Source organism: Zingiber officinale, chromosome 1A (genome assembly GCF_018446385.1).
Source record: "Zingiber officinale cultivar Zhangliang chromosome 1A, Zo_v1.1, whole genome shotgun sequence".
NCBI classification, from domain to species: domain Eukaryota; kingdom Viridiplantae; phylum Streptophyta; class Magnoliopsida; order Zingiberales; family Zingiberaceae; genus Zingiber; species Zingiber officinale.
The window spans coordinates 159065956-159080312 of NC_055987.1; the positions used below are offsets into that span (position 1 = coordinate 159065956).

At 41.3% G+C, this 14357-nt stretch overlaps 1 non-coding gene across 1 annotated transcript; it reads right to left on the reverse strand.

Annotated features, from left to right (window-relative positions):
• Window positions 1-3265: 3265 nt before the first annotated feature.
• On the reverse strand, window positions 3266-3371 carry LOC122039143. Its single transcript, XR_006128036.1, has one exon. It is a non-coding gene; the product is annotated as a small nucleolar RNA R71 (small nucleolar RNA).
• Between the last annotated feature and the right edge of the window lie 10986 nt (window positions 3372-14357).

The following is a 14357-nucleotide window of genomic DNA, read 5'->3' on the forward strand; positions in this document are numbered from 1 at the left end:
GCTTGGAGCATATCTTCGAGTACCTAATTTACTCGCTCTATTTGACCATCTGTCTGAGGATGGAAGGTTGTGCTAAACTTTAACTTAGTGCCCAATGCTGACTGTACACACTCCCAGAAGTGTAATGTGAACCTACTGTCTCTGTCTGAAATGATGGTTCGTGGGACTCCATGCAGTCTGACGATCTCCTTGAGATACAACTGAGCTAGTTGTTCCATGGAGTAGGATATCCTGATAGCTAAAAAGTGGGCTGATTTAGTCAATCTGTCGACTATTACCCAGATGGTATCAAAACCATTCGTGGTTCTGGGTAGTCCCACTATGAAGTCCATGGAAATATCTTCCCACTTCCATTCTGGAATCTGAATAGGCTGCAGAACTCCTCCTGGTCTCTGGTATTCTGCCTTGACCCTCTGACAGGTCAGACAGGTGCTAACATATCTAGCGATGTCTCTCTTCATCCCAGGCCACCAAAAACGTCTCTTCAGGTCTTGGTACATCTTGGTGGAGCCAGGATGCATCGCATAAGGAGTTCTGTGAGCCTCATCTAAGATCTTCCTGCGTAGTTCCTCCTGATCTGGAACCCAGAGTCTGTCATCGAAATATAATGCCCCACTATCTGATACTCTGAACTCTCCACTTTCTGATTCTTCTAACCCTTGCTTGGTTTGCTGAATTTCAGGATCCTGTTCCTGAGTTGTCTGGATGTGATGTGCGTAGATTATATACTCTTTTATGCATGTTTTTACGCACATTTACATATTTTGAGCATGCTTGATCTATGCATTTTTATACTTCCAGCTTTCCTTTTAGCATATTTACTCTTTTGGTTCGGAGATCTGCTTTTTGTGCATTTTCTGTACACAGGAGTCGATTTGGTGAAGAATCTACATCTTTGGGCATGCATTGGAGGAATCAAAGGGAGAAAGCACCGGGCCGTGTACCTCACACGGCCCTGCACTGGTATGGAGCTCGGGCCGTGTGGAGTTTGGCACCAACAGAAGAGGAAGATGACATGGCCTACCAGAGCTCGGGTCGTGTCAAGATTTGAAGCCTACCAGAGCAGAAGCCTTACATGGCCGTGTGGATCTACACGGCCGTGTGAGATTTCCAGAGACCAAGCAGGCTGTGGCCGTGTGCACCACACGGTCATGTGAGATTTCCAGAGACCAAGCAGGCTGTGGCCGTGTGCACCACATGGCCGTGTAGCATTTCCAGAGAGCAGAAGGGTTCTGGCCGTGTGGAGACACACGGCCGTGCAGCTTTGGCAGAGAGGGAACTGGACATGGCCGTGTGAATCTCACACGGCCGTGTCACGGGGCCGTGTGGCGCCCGATTCCCTCCTCTATTTAAACCCTTCTTCATGAATTGAAAGGGAATCTCTCCCCCTTTGGGAGAAAGCAAGATTTGGTGGTTTCCTCCCATTCTTGGGAGGATTTCTTGGTGATTCTAAGGGAGATCTCGACGATTTCGACTCCGGAGCGAGGTTTAGATCCGAAGACGAGGCTTCTTCGTAGATAAGTTTTCTCTTTCCCCCTCTTCTTGATTTCTTGGATTGGGGATTTAAGAAATGCTTGTAATCTCTATTTCTTCGGGTTTTCTTCCTCGATTCATGGAGTAGATCTTGTATTCTAGGATTAAGGGAGTATTTGTATGATGGATTGATGTAATCTCTTATGGATTTGCCATTTTCTTGTTTCAATGACATTGTCTTGCTTGTATCAATTAAATCTTGAATGATTAATGATGATTTATGCTTAATTCTCATTCTTGATTGATTGTTTGGATTTCTTGTGGACTTTGTAAAGATAAACTCTCACTCGATCATCCGAGGGATCCACGTGACAGGTGCAAGCCCGTGTAAGGACGTTTGAGAGATAATCTTGAAGAGAAAATGGGAATATTCAAGAGAGTAGGATGGATCTTGTGATTAGTTTCTTGTATCTTGATAGATTAATAAGTTGTGGGCTTCTATGTTGATATCCGAGGAAGGCATAGTAATAGGTGCGCTTCTGTGTAAGGACAACGTAGGTTCATGTCTAATTAATCCTATTTAGATACATTTCTCAGTCCTTAGCTGGTTGTCTATTGCAAGAGAGAACCGGCAACTTTCTACATGTTTGGCAATTGAGGGATAAGAATTGGTGAACCATTTACATTCAAGAAATCTTACAAAGAAACCGAAACTCCTAGAATCTCCCTTTATCATAACCCAAAACACTAAACTCTTGTTTGCTGATCTTTAAGATTAGATTTGTTTACCTTTACTTTGCTTTTGAAACGATTGGATAGTTGTTTAGCTAATTCGCATTGAGACATTTCTAGTGCTTATTCCAGTCCCTGTGGATACGATAATCTTTTATATTACTTGCGACATTTCCGTACACTTGCGGAGAGCGAATAAGTTTTTGGCGCCGTTGCCAGGGACTGCGCTATAACATTAGGAATTATCAATTGAGTTAGACTAAACATAACTTTTTCTTTTTTTCTTTTGATTTGCATAGTTATAACTAATTGTTAGAATTCTGTTTTCGTAAGTTTTTCCTTTCTTGAATAACATTCTTGACAACTCTTTTTGTTGCAATTCTAATTCTAATTCTAACTTTGCATTCTTGATTTCTAGTACTCTAATCTAACTTTTCTCTGTTTTCTCTTTTGATCTTGTTTCTTTCTTCTTTTCTTTTGTAAACATATCTTGCAATTTTTAGCATATGAATTATTCTAGACATTTTTCTTTTTCCTTTTATCTTTTCTTTCTTGTTTTCATTATGCACTTTCTTTCTTGCAATTTAAATTCTACATTTGCTTTCTTGCTTTTCATATTGCATTTTATTTCTTGTTTTTTATTCTTGATAATTTTCTTTTTCTCCTTGAATATCCATGAGCACTAACATGTCAAGCAGGCCCATGAGAAATTTTTCTACACCCTTTTCTGCAAGATTTTTATCTCCTATTGTGCAACCTCAAATTGAAGCAGAAAGTTTCCAACTAGACCCAGAGATAATTTTCATGATACAAGGTCACAAATTTGGAGGAGAAGTATCAGAAAGTCCTTATCTGTATCTTGAAACATTTTTAGAGATTTGTGATTTGGTGAAATGTGAAGGAGTATCAGTAGATGCAGTTCGGTTGATGACATTTCCTTTCAGTATCAAGGATAAAGCAAGGACTTGGCTATATTCTCTCTGTCCTCAAAGCATCACAAGTTGGGAACAATTGGAGAAGCAATTTCTGAATCATTTTTTCCCTCCAAGTAGAACGGTGTATATGAGGAATTGCATAACAAATTTTGCTCAGGCATATGGAGAATCATTATTTGAAGCATGGGATAGATTCAAGAGTCTTCAAAGACAGTGCCCTCATCATGGTTTTGAAAAATGGTTGATTTTGCACATATTCTATGGGGGAATTTCTTTCTCAGACAAGACTTTATTGGATTCATCAGCTGGAGGTTCTTTTATGGACAAAAGTGTAGATGAAGCTTATTCGTTAATTGATCAAGTGACATTGAACCTCCATGAATGGTCGAACAAAAGTTGGATGGAATTTCCCTCAGATATTCAAGAAGTGAAAGCCATAAATGTAAGAGAGTCTGTCAAACAAAATGAAATTCAACCACCTAAAAATGTTGAAATTCACAAGTCACAGAGTGAGGAGTTCAAACATTTGGGGGCAAAGCTTGATAGTATTGTTTCAAAATGGTTTAAAGAAGATCCCCCTCCTACACAGTCAAGATCCAATGAAAAGTGTGATGATGTTGGGTTGAGAAGTGGCAAAAATCATGAAGAACTTCTGAAGAATGACATGTTTAGAATTGAGGAGAAGAATAATAGAAGATCACAAGAACTCAGTTCCATTTCTCTGGGAAGTTCCCAAAGGCCAGAAGTACCTTTCCCTCAACGATTAATCACACCAACATTAGATAAGCAAGTTGGACCTCCTCCAAAAGCTCAAAGGGAATTTGGGAAAAAGGGAGTTCAGTCTTTCCCAGGACCTTCACTAAGGGTTCCTTTTCCACAAAGGTTAGTGGGGGTCAATGAAAATAAAGACTTCGGCAAATCCTGTGACACTAATATGGTTGAGTGTAGATTTTTGAATATATATGAAGATGAAGATTTTTCAGATGAGGATTTTATTGATAATGTAGTGGTAAATAAGTTTTCAGATCTATCTCAAAATTTTATAAGGTGTTATAGTGACATCGAATTTTCAGATGATGAATGTGATGTGGTAGATCAACTTAAAACTGCAAGTGAAGTTATTGATCCTCTTGTTATTGATTCTCCTATTGAGGACATAGATGTTGGTTTATTTTTTGATGTATGTGTTGATGATGATGATATGGAAGAATGTGTAGGGAGCTGTGTTGTGGAAGCAGCATCTCAAGGATCACCACCTTTGTCAAGACAACCCTTAGAGGTTTTAAGAATTGATCATGTTGTGGAACAATGTGTAGGGACTTATACAGAGCTAGTAGAGTCTCGAGAATCACCATCATTGATATCATCAACACCTAAGCTAGAGCCAGAACCATCATTTGATTCAGAGGAAGTCACATCTACATGTTTAGAAATTTCAGGTATTTCTCAACAAAGTAAGGTTAGTATTTCTTGTGATCCTTTGGAAAACTTTATGGAGGTACCTATAATTGACTTTGTTGGATGTGATTCAGTTTTTATTACTTATTCATCTTATCTTGATATGGTTCTAGCTCTATACTATATAACATGCTTGTGGGAGATTTGTTTTTCTTTTGGATGTGCAGATTTCACATGGGCCAATAATTGGAAGCTCAATCTGAACCGTCTTCGACCACCTGAAAAAATTTCCAAGAAGACGAAGATGGAGAGAGTTGTACTTTACTTTGTAGCTCCTTTGATGAAAGCTCCCTCCATAATAAGAGCCCTTGGTAGGAGGGTTCTAAAATATCTTACCCCTCCAAGAGCAAGATTTAGATGAATCTAATGAGGTGGTCAAGCTAATGACCTTAAACAAGTGCTTCTTGGGAGGCAACCCAAGTTCATTTTCCTTATTTTCTTTTATGTCTTTAGTTCTCTCTTTATAATAAACATGTATCCTCTACTTAATTTTTCTTGTCTATCTTATTGTTGTAGAATTCAAAGTTGTGGAGGAATGTGAGTATTGGATGGAGGAGTATCTTTAAAAACATGAACGTCAACCATTTGGAGCTCATCACTTGGTAACTTCTTTTAAAATCTCCTCCACATTGTTTTTAGTTTTCATTGGGACAATGAAAAATTTAAGTATGGGGGGATGCATTAGATGCATTTGATTTGCTTTGTTTGTTTTTGTTTTTGCTTATGTCTTGCATTTTGTTTTGATTTTTTGTGGCATACATCTTGAGAACATCAAAACTTCACTTATATGCTTTCTTGGATTCAAGTGAAATGTTAGCACGATTATTGTCTTGATTCAAGATGTTCGAATGATGCTAGTAGTAAACTTTGTGTAGTTCTTTTTTCTATCTTGGGAAGCATTAATAAGCTAAGAATCTTATGGTGATGAGTTTTAGTTTTGGTTCAACCTTAAGGATTTTATCTTCACTACACTTGTGCTTGATGCTTGAATAGTTGATGTTATTGAAATAGTCATGATTCATCTTGTTTGTTTAGTACTTGGTTTCCATGGTGATTTCTCAACTTTCATTTTGGTTACTGGATGAGGCTCAAATCATTAAAGCTCATTTGGAAAAATCAAAATATCCCAACATGTGTGCTAAATGTACATTTGTGAATAAGTTTTGCACAATGCAAACACTTATAAAAAAATAAATAAATAAATAAATAAAAGAATAATAAGGGATATAAAAAAACAGTTGTCATGAGTGGAATCTAGCAAGTCACCCCTTTGAGACCGAGTTAGGTTACTGGGGAAATGACTGTTTAGCTTCTCTTGAGATTGAGCACACCTTTGAGACCTTGGGTTAGTTGAGAAATATGAACCAAGTGAATGGTGAGTAAGTGCCTATCACTGGTTACTTGTCTTTCACTAGGAACACTAGGAATTCAAATTTGATGACGACTTGACTAGGGCATGGATTGAAACTTAAAGGGTGTTGAGTTACTTTTACACTGCGCACAAGATTCTTATGCTTGAACCACACTTTACTTGTTTCCATGATCATGCTTGTTAATGAAACTTTTTGATAGAGTTAGGAAAGTGCACTGGGTTTTATGAATGTGTTGTAGAACATATGAATTTAGACTGCAGCATTTTGCTTGAGGACAAGCAAAGGTTTAAGTCTGGGGGTGTGATGTGCGTAGATTATATACTCTTTTATGCATGTTTTTACGCACATTTACATATTTTGAGCATGCTTGATCTATGCATTTTTATACTTCCATCTTTCCTTTTAGCATATTTACTCTTTTGGTTCGGAGATATGTTTTTTGTGCATTTTCTGTACACAGGAGTCGATTTGGTGAAGAATCTACATCTTTGGGCATGCATTGGAGGAAGCAAAGGGAGAAAGCATTGGGCCGTGTACCTCACACGGCCCTGCACTGGTATGGAGCTCGGGTCGTGTGGAGTTTGGCACCAACAGAAGAGGAAGATGACATGGCCGTGTGAACCTCGCAGTAGTGTCAGATTTGAAGCCTACAGGCGAAGCCTTACATGGCGTGTGGATCTGCAGTGATTTCCAGAGACCAAGCGGTGTGGCCGTGTGCACCACTGCGTGTAGCATTCCAGAGCGAAGGGTTCGGCGTGTGGAGACACACTGCAGTAGTGCAGCTGGCGAGAGGGAGGCTGGACATGGCCATGCAGATCTCACCTGCAGGCCGTGTCACGGGGCCGTGTGGCGCCCGATTCCCTCCTCTATTTAAACCCTTCTTCATGAATTGAAAGGGAATCTCTCCCCCTTTGGGAGAAAGCAAGATTTGGTGGTTTCCTCCCATTCTTGGGAGGATTTCTGGGCGATTCTAAGGGAGATCTCGACGATTTCGACTCCGGAGCGAGGTTTGAATCCGAAGACGAGGCTTCTTCGTAGATAAGTTTTCTCTTTCCCCCTCTTCTTGATTTCTTGGATTGGGGATTTAAGAAATGCTTGTAATCTCTATTTCTTCGGGTTTTCTTCCTCGATTCATGGAGTAGATCTTGTATTCTAGGATTAAGGGAGTATTTGTATGATAGATTGATGTAATCTCTTATGGATTTGCCATTTTCTTGTTTCAATGACATTGTCTTGCTTGTATCAATTAAATCTTGAATGATTAATGATGATTTGTGCTTAATTCTCATTCTTGATTGATTGTTTGGATTTCTTGTGGACTTTGTAAAGATAAACTTGTTGGGGTTGCATGGTTGCAAACATAGTCCCATATTGGAAACACATGGGAAAGATCATGGGTTTATAAGAGAAAAGATATCTCCATTAGAATGAGGCCTTTTGGGTAGAGCCCAAGAGCAAAACCATGAGGGCTTAGGCCCAAAGTGGACAATATCATGCTATTGTGGAGATATCTAAATTCTTTTCGATCCAACAATTGGTATCAGAGCCCGGACTGCCAGAAGGTTTAACCGCCGACTGTGCACAAGACTATGGTCTGATTGAGCCATGTGGGTACAATATTGACCTCGAACAAAGAAAGTGGGGGCTCCTAAGTTCGGATCAAGAGGACCAGACACCAGGCAGGAAGTCCTAGTTGCGGCTAGGCAAGGAAGTCCTAGTAGGTCGGGTGGACCGAGGGGCAGGAAGTCCTAGTAGGTCGGGTAGACCGAGGGGCAGGAAGACCTGGTGGGTCGAGGATCGGACGTGGGAAACTTATGGTCCTTTGTTTGAGGGGGGGATTGTTGGGGTTACATGGTTGCAAACATAGTCCCATATTGGAAACACATGGGAAAGATCATGGGTTTATAAGAGAAAAGATATCTCCATTAGCATGAGGCCTTTTGGGTAGAGCCCAAGAGCAAAACCATGAGGGCTTAGGCCCAAAGTGGACAATATCATGCTATTGTGGAGATATCTAAATTCTTTTCGATCCAACAAAACTCTCACTCGATCATCTGAGGGATCCACGTGACAGGTGCAAGCCCGTGTAAGGACGTTTGAGAGATAATCTTGAAGAGGAAATGGGAATATTCAAGAGAGTAGGATGGATCTTGTGATTAGTTTCTTGTATCTTGATAGATTAATAAGTTGTGGGCTTCTATGTTGATATCCGAGGAAGGCATAGTAATAGGTGTGCTTCTGTGTAAGGACAACATAGGTTCATGTCTAATTAATCCTATTTAGATACATTTCTCAGTCCTTAGCCGGTTGTCTATTGCAAGAGAGAACCGGCAACTTTCTACATGTTTGGCAATTGAGGGATAAGAATTGGTGAATCATTTACATTCAAGAAATCTTACAAAGAAACCGAAACTCCTAGAATCTCCCTTTATCATAACCCAAAACACTAAACTCTTGTTTATTGATATTTAAGATTAGATTTGTTTACCTTTACTTTGCTTTTGAAACGATTGGATAGTTGTTTAGCTAATTCGCATTGAGACATTTCTAGTGCTTATTCCAGTCCCTGTGGATACGATAATCTTTTATATTACTTGCGACATTTCCGTACACTTGCGGAGAGCGAACAGGATGTCACCAAGCAGGGTAGATGCTAATGTCATAGTAGAGAGCTGTCCCACTATGAGTTCGAGACCGAAATATGTGATCTCCTTCTGTAGGGGCGGTGGCATGGCTGCTAGGGATAGTAAGGTAGCACTGGAATTTCTGCTAAGTGCATCTGCTACCTTATTAGCTTTTCCTGGGTGGTAGAGGATGTCTATGTCATAATCCTTGACCAACTCAAGCCATCTACGCTGTCGCATATTCAGATCCTTCTGAGTGAAGAAGTACTTCAGACTCTGATGATCTGTATATACTCTACACTGAGCTCCATACAAGTAACGTCTCCAAATTTTGAGAGCGAACACGACTGCTCCAAGCTCAAGATCATGAGTAGGATAGTTCCTCTCATAGTCTTTGAGTTGTCTGGAGGCATAAGCGATCACCTTGTCATTTTGCATCAGCACTGCTCCTAGTCCCAATTTAGAGGCATCACTATAAATGTCAAAGCTGCCTGTGTTTTCTGGTAGAGTCAGAATAGGTGCACTGGTCAATCTCCTCTTTAGCTCGCTAAAGCTGTTCTCACAGTCCTCTGTCCACTGAAACCTTCTGTTCTTTCTGGTAAGAGCTGTCAGTGGGGAGGCTATCCTGGAGAAATCTTCTATGAACTTTCTGTAATAACCTGCTAATCCCAGAAAGCTTCTGATCTCACTGGCATTCTTGAATCTTTTCCAACTACTCACAGCTTCTATATTACTGGGGTCCACCATGACACCATCCTTTGAGATGATGTGACCCAGGAAGGGCACCTGATCTAACCAAAATTCACATTTCGTGAACTTGGCGTACAGCTGATTCTGCTGAAAGGTTTGCAATACTATTCTTAGGTGCTCGGCGTGTTCTTCCTGAGTTCCTGAATAGATAAGGATGTCATCGATGAATACGATAACAAACTTATCTAAGTATTCTCTGAATACCCTGTTCATGAGGTCCATGAAAGTAGCTGGAGCATTTGTCACGCCAAAGGGCATGACTACGAACTTGTAGTGTTCGTATCTAGTCCTGAATGCTGTCTTGGGTATATCCCCTTCTTTAACTTTCACCTGATGATAACCTGATCTGAGGTCTATTTTCGAAAACACTGCTGCTCCCTTTAGTTGATCAAACAGGTCATCAATTCTGGGAAGAGGATACCTGTTCTTGATTGTGACTTGATTCAGTGCCCGGTAATCTATACACAGGTGCATGCTCCCGTCCTTCTTCTTCACGAACAATACAGGCGCCCCCCCCATGGTGAGTGACTAGGACGTATGAAGCCTTTGTCAAGCAGCTCCTGTAGTTGTTCATGAAGTTCCTTCAGTTCTGCTGGAGCCATGCGGTAGGGTGCCTTGGAGATAGGATTTGTACCGGGAATGAGTTCTATCTCAAATTCAATCTCCCTGTCTGGTGCAAGACCTAGTAACTCCTCAGGGAAGACTGCTGGGTAGTCACATACGACTCGGACCTCTGCTAGCTGTTGGTTCTTGTCCTGACTGGCATTGACTACATGTGCTAGGAATCCCGTACATCCTGAATCCATTAACTTCTGTGCTTTTAGAGCTGAGAGAAATTTCTTGGCTTTTCTCTTTGGTTCTCCGATGTACTCGAACTGTACTTCTGCTTCCGGTTGGAATATGACTTTCTGTTTACGACACTCGATAGAGGCACCGTATCTGATTAGGAAGTCCATTCCAAATATGACATCATAATCAGTCATATCTAGCACTATCAGGTCACAAAAGAGCTCCCTGTCTGCTACAATGACTGGCACCGCTCTGAGCCAGTGCGTGGATGTCATAATTTCTCCTGAAGGTAGCGTCGTCAAAAATTGGCTACTGAGTACCTCTGGAGGTATCACTAACTTCTCGGCAAAAGCCCTGGATATATAAGAATGGGTTGCCCCAGTATCGAATAAGACAGTTGTACTTTGCTGTAGTATACTAATATGACCTGTAACAACTGTCGAGGCATTCGCTACGTCTTCTCTGGTGAGTGAGTAAATCCTCGCATTGGTCGTAGCTGGAGGGGCTTCTAGTCTGCCCTGGTTGATGTGTGGACCATCTAAAACGGCCTGCATCTGATGTAGCTGTGCTGGCTGGCCTCCATACTGTATCGGTTGCGGTTGAGGAAGACTTGTCTTGTTCGGGCATTGCTTAGCCATATGCCCTTCTTGTCCACATTCAAAGCATCCTCGTGTGCCCTTGCGACAAACTCCTGGGTGAAATTTCCCACAAGTAGCACACTTGGGATAACTAGGCTGTTTGCTAGCTGGTCCTCCCTTTGGGTAACTCCCTGGTTTGCGCTTGTTGCTAGAGTTCCCTTTCCAGTTAGAGCTGTGGCCCTGTTGTTTCTGAGTACCTGAGCCTCCTTGCCCTTTGATCTCTGAGAGAACTTGCTTCTGCTGCTTGATATTATTCTGGTAGTGCTCGGTGGTCAGAGCACTGCTGACTAGTTCCTCGGTGGTTTGCGGCCTATGAACGCCGCCAGCCACGTTCATTGCTATTTCCAGCCTCAACATCTTAAGCATCAACCGGACTCGTTCTTTTTCTGTGCTGACTAGTTCAGGGCATAGACGAGCCAATCTGTTGAATTTCTTCACGGCTTCCTCCACTGAAAGGTTGCCCTGGTGAAACTCTGTGAACTCGTCGTAGTGGCGGTTCGTGCCCCGCATGTGAAAGAACTCCTCGAAGAATTTTTCCTCGAAGTCAACCCATGTCATTTGGTTTACTGGGCGCTTCACTCTAATTCTCTCCCACCACATACGTGCATCTCCTGTCAAGCAGAAGGAGGCGCACTTCACCTTCTCATGTTCTGGCCAGTCCAGAAGCTTCATCGTACTCTCCAGTGTTTTGAACCAGGCCTGAGCATCCCATGGTTCACTAGTGCCTGAGAAATTCTCTGGCTTGACTCTCTGCCACTGGATCAGATAGGCTTCTCTTCTTGCCTCTGTTGCTGGGGCTACTGGTGCTGTAGGCTGGACTGGTGGAACCTCTAAGACTACTGGCGTTGCTAAGTTTGGTTCCGGGGTGACTGTGGGAGTATTCTGCTGATTAGCCTTTAAGGTGGCTATCTCCTGTTGCTGTTCAGCTAGCTGCTGCTGTAACTGAGCCACTAATGCTGTAAGGTCTGGGGGAGGCACTGAACTGTCTGCCTCGTGCTGGGGCTCAGTAGCTGGTGCCCTTCTAGCTGGGCGTCCTCGTGCCATCTCTAAAGGAACAAAGGACATACATAACTAAAGCATCATGTTTACATAGCTAATACTATCATGTTAGTTACTATCTTAGATAAGCATACTTTAGTTATCTACAAACATGAAAGCAATAAACATAACTAAGTGAGAGGTATTCTTACTTGGAAGCTGCAGGTTCAATACTGATGTGTGTGAAGGAAGTATGGAACTTGCTCTGATACCACTCTGTAACGACCCGCCTTCTACTGGCTAGGCTGTAAGGCCGGACCGTCACATTATGCTATGCTAAACTATATCCATGACCATCACTAAATCTAGATGCGGAAGCTATACTAATTAAAACTTGGCTAAGCTATTATCATTTCTTTATTCTATGTGTGCTAAGGGGTGTAATCTAACTATTCATGACATATTTTATATCCCCCGTGGTCAAGGAACTGAACTAAGGGTCTCCCGGCTGTTATCAGGCCTCCCAATCGATCCACGGATCGATTGAAATGGTCCAATCGATCCAGTGATCGACTCAGCATGCTACTGTATGCGGAGCTTAGGTTGGATCGATCCAGTGATCGATTCAGCACGCTACTGTGCTCGGGCAATATTCTGGATCGATCGGCTGATCGATCCAGACTGGCCAATCGATCCAGTGATCGATCCCAGGGCCTTCTGTTTGCAACAGAATGCGACTGGATCGATCGGCTGATCGATCCAGAAGCTTACTATTCGCGACAGAAAGCGACTGGATCGATCTGCTGATCGATCCAGAAGCCTACTGTTCGTGGAACAAGATCACCAATCGATCAGCTGATCGATTGAAGACCCCCAATCGATCGGCTGATTGATCGGGATTTCTGATTTCGTATCAGAAGTCTGATTTCAGCACTGCTTCGTGCCGAAATCACATGTATAAACTCTATAACGTCAAATAAAACTACTAGGCATAACACTACTCATGGTTAGCTAACTAAAATCATGACAACTAAAGATTCTATGCATAACTGTCACAATTCTGAACACTTAAACAACCAAAGTGCAGGAAAGTAATGACATAAAGAGAATGCTATGTTCTAAGTGGGCTAGTTCCCAAACATCATTATTCCAAGTTCCTTTTTCCACACACACCGTCGTTGCATTGTCCTCCAGTCTCCACTAGTCCATCTTTCCTTTACCTTTATCTGCAGTATAAGGAAAGAGTATCTGTAAGCTTTATGCTTAGTAAGAAACCATCTACCTCACAAAACATGCACACGATGCAAATTATGTTTGTAAAACATGCTATTTGAAATACATTCTGAATATGCTAAGCATGGCATGACATACAACACATAGAAAGCAGAACTGATCATAGAACTATCACATGTATCAATAATGAAAACTAAACTGAAGCATGAACTGAGTTAAAACTAAAACCAAGCTAGAGCTGAGTTTAAACTGTATACACAACCGATTTGTGAGTTTTGAAAACTATTTAATCATAGATAGATGAAAATACATAATCATGCTGCTGATGGCCCCGACATCTGTACATGCTATGCGCGCATCCCTAACTAGACCCGGGTTTGCAAGTCCCGAATCTAGTAGGGTTACTAGGTTATCTGAACCTAGGGACGACTATGGGAGCCCAACCCAATGGATATCTAATCCAGTACAGTGCTATTGCTAAAAGTAAAATACTGAACATAGCTAATATTTCTTGTCTTGCTTTTACTAGGTTATCTAAACCTAGAACTAGGTTGTCTGAACCTAGAGGCGACTGTGGGAGCCCACTCATTGAACATCTAGTCCCATAAAAGCTGTAGCAAGACTACATGAGTTGTAAAATGCTTCTATTGCATTTATCTAGGCAATTAAAATGCCTAAGGTGGCATTTACCGGAGCTAAGCATTTAATCGAGCACTCGGTGTGCGCTAATGCACACCCTGTGTGCCAAAAACTGCATAAAATTAAACTAATGCCTAAAAATCATACGGAAGCTACTTATACTGCAGGTGAGGGGTTTCTTACCTTCTGCTCTGATTTTCTTACGATTCTAATCGCTAAATTTCCGGAGAAGACAATCCTTTCGACGATTCTCTTACGTCTACGCGTTCTTCTTGCGGAGAGAAACGTCCTCGTGCCAGAGTCGTCGCCGGAATATGTTCCTATTGTTGGAATGTATACTGAAAGCCTAAGCTTTGTAAACATTTATTATGAATAAAGAATCACATTTGGTCTAATTGTCTACATTTGTTTGTAGTTGTTCATTTAATTTATATTGTAGATAACATAGTATGTGGTGTCACATACAGAAGATGATGTTATCAGTACCTTATAAATTATAAACAGTAGCTCACGACCAAAATGGAAAAGGAACAAACCATTAGAAGGTCGTAGTGTAATTAGTATTAGTTTATCTTGACTATATAATTACACTAGTACACTCAGAGTGTATTGAGTAGGACCATTTGAGGTCGTTTCTTTTATACTGACTTTATAAAGGAACAAAGACCTCAGTTATTATGGAAGTGTGTGCTCTTAATCCTAATATAATAACAAGCACATATATTTGATATTTAT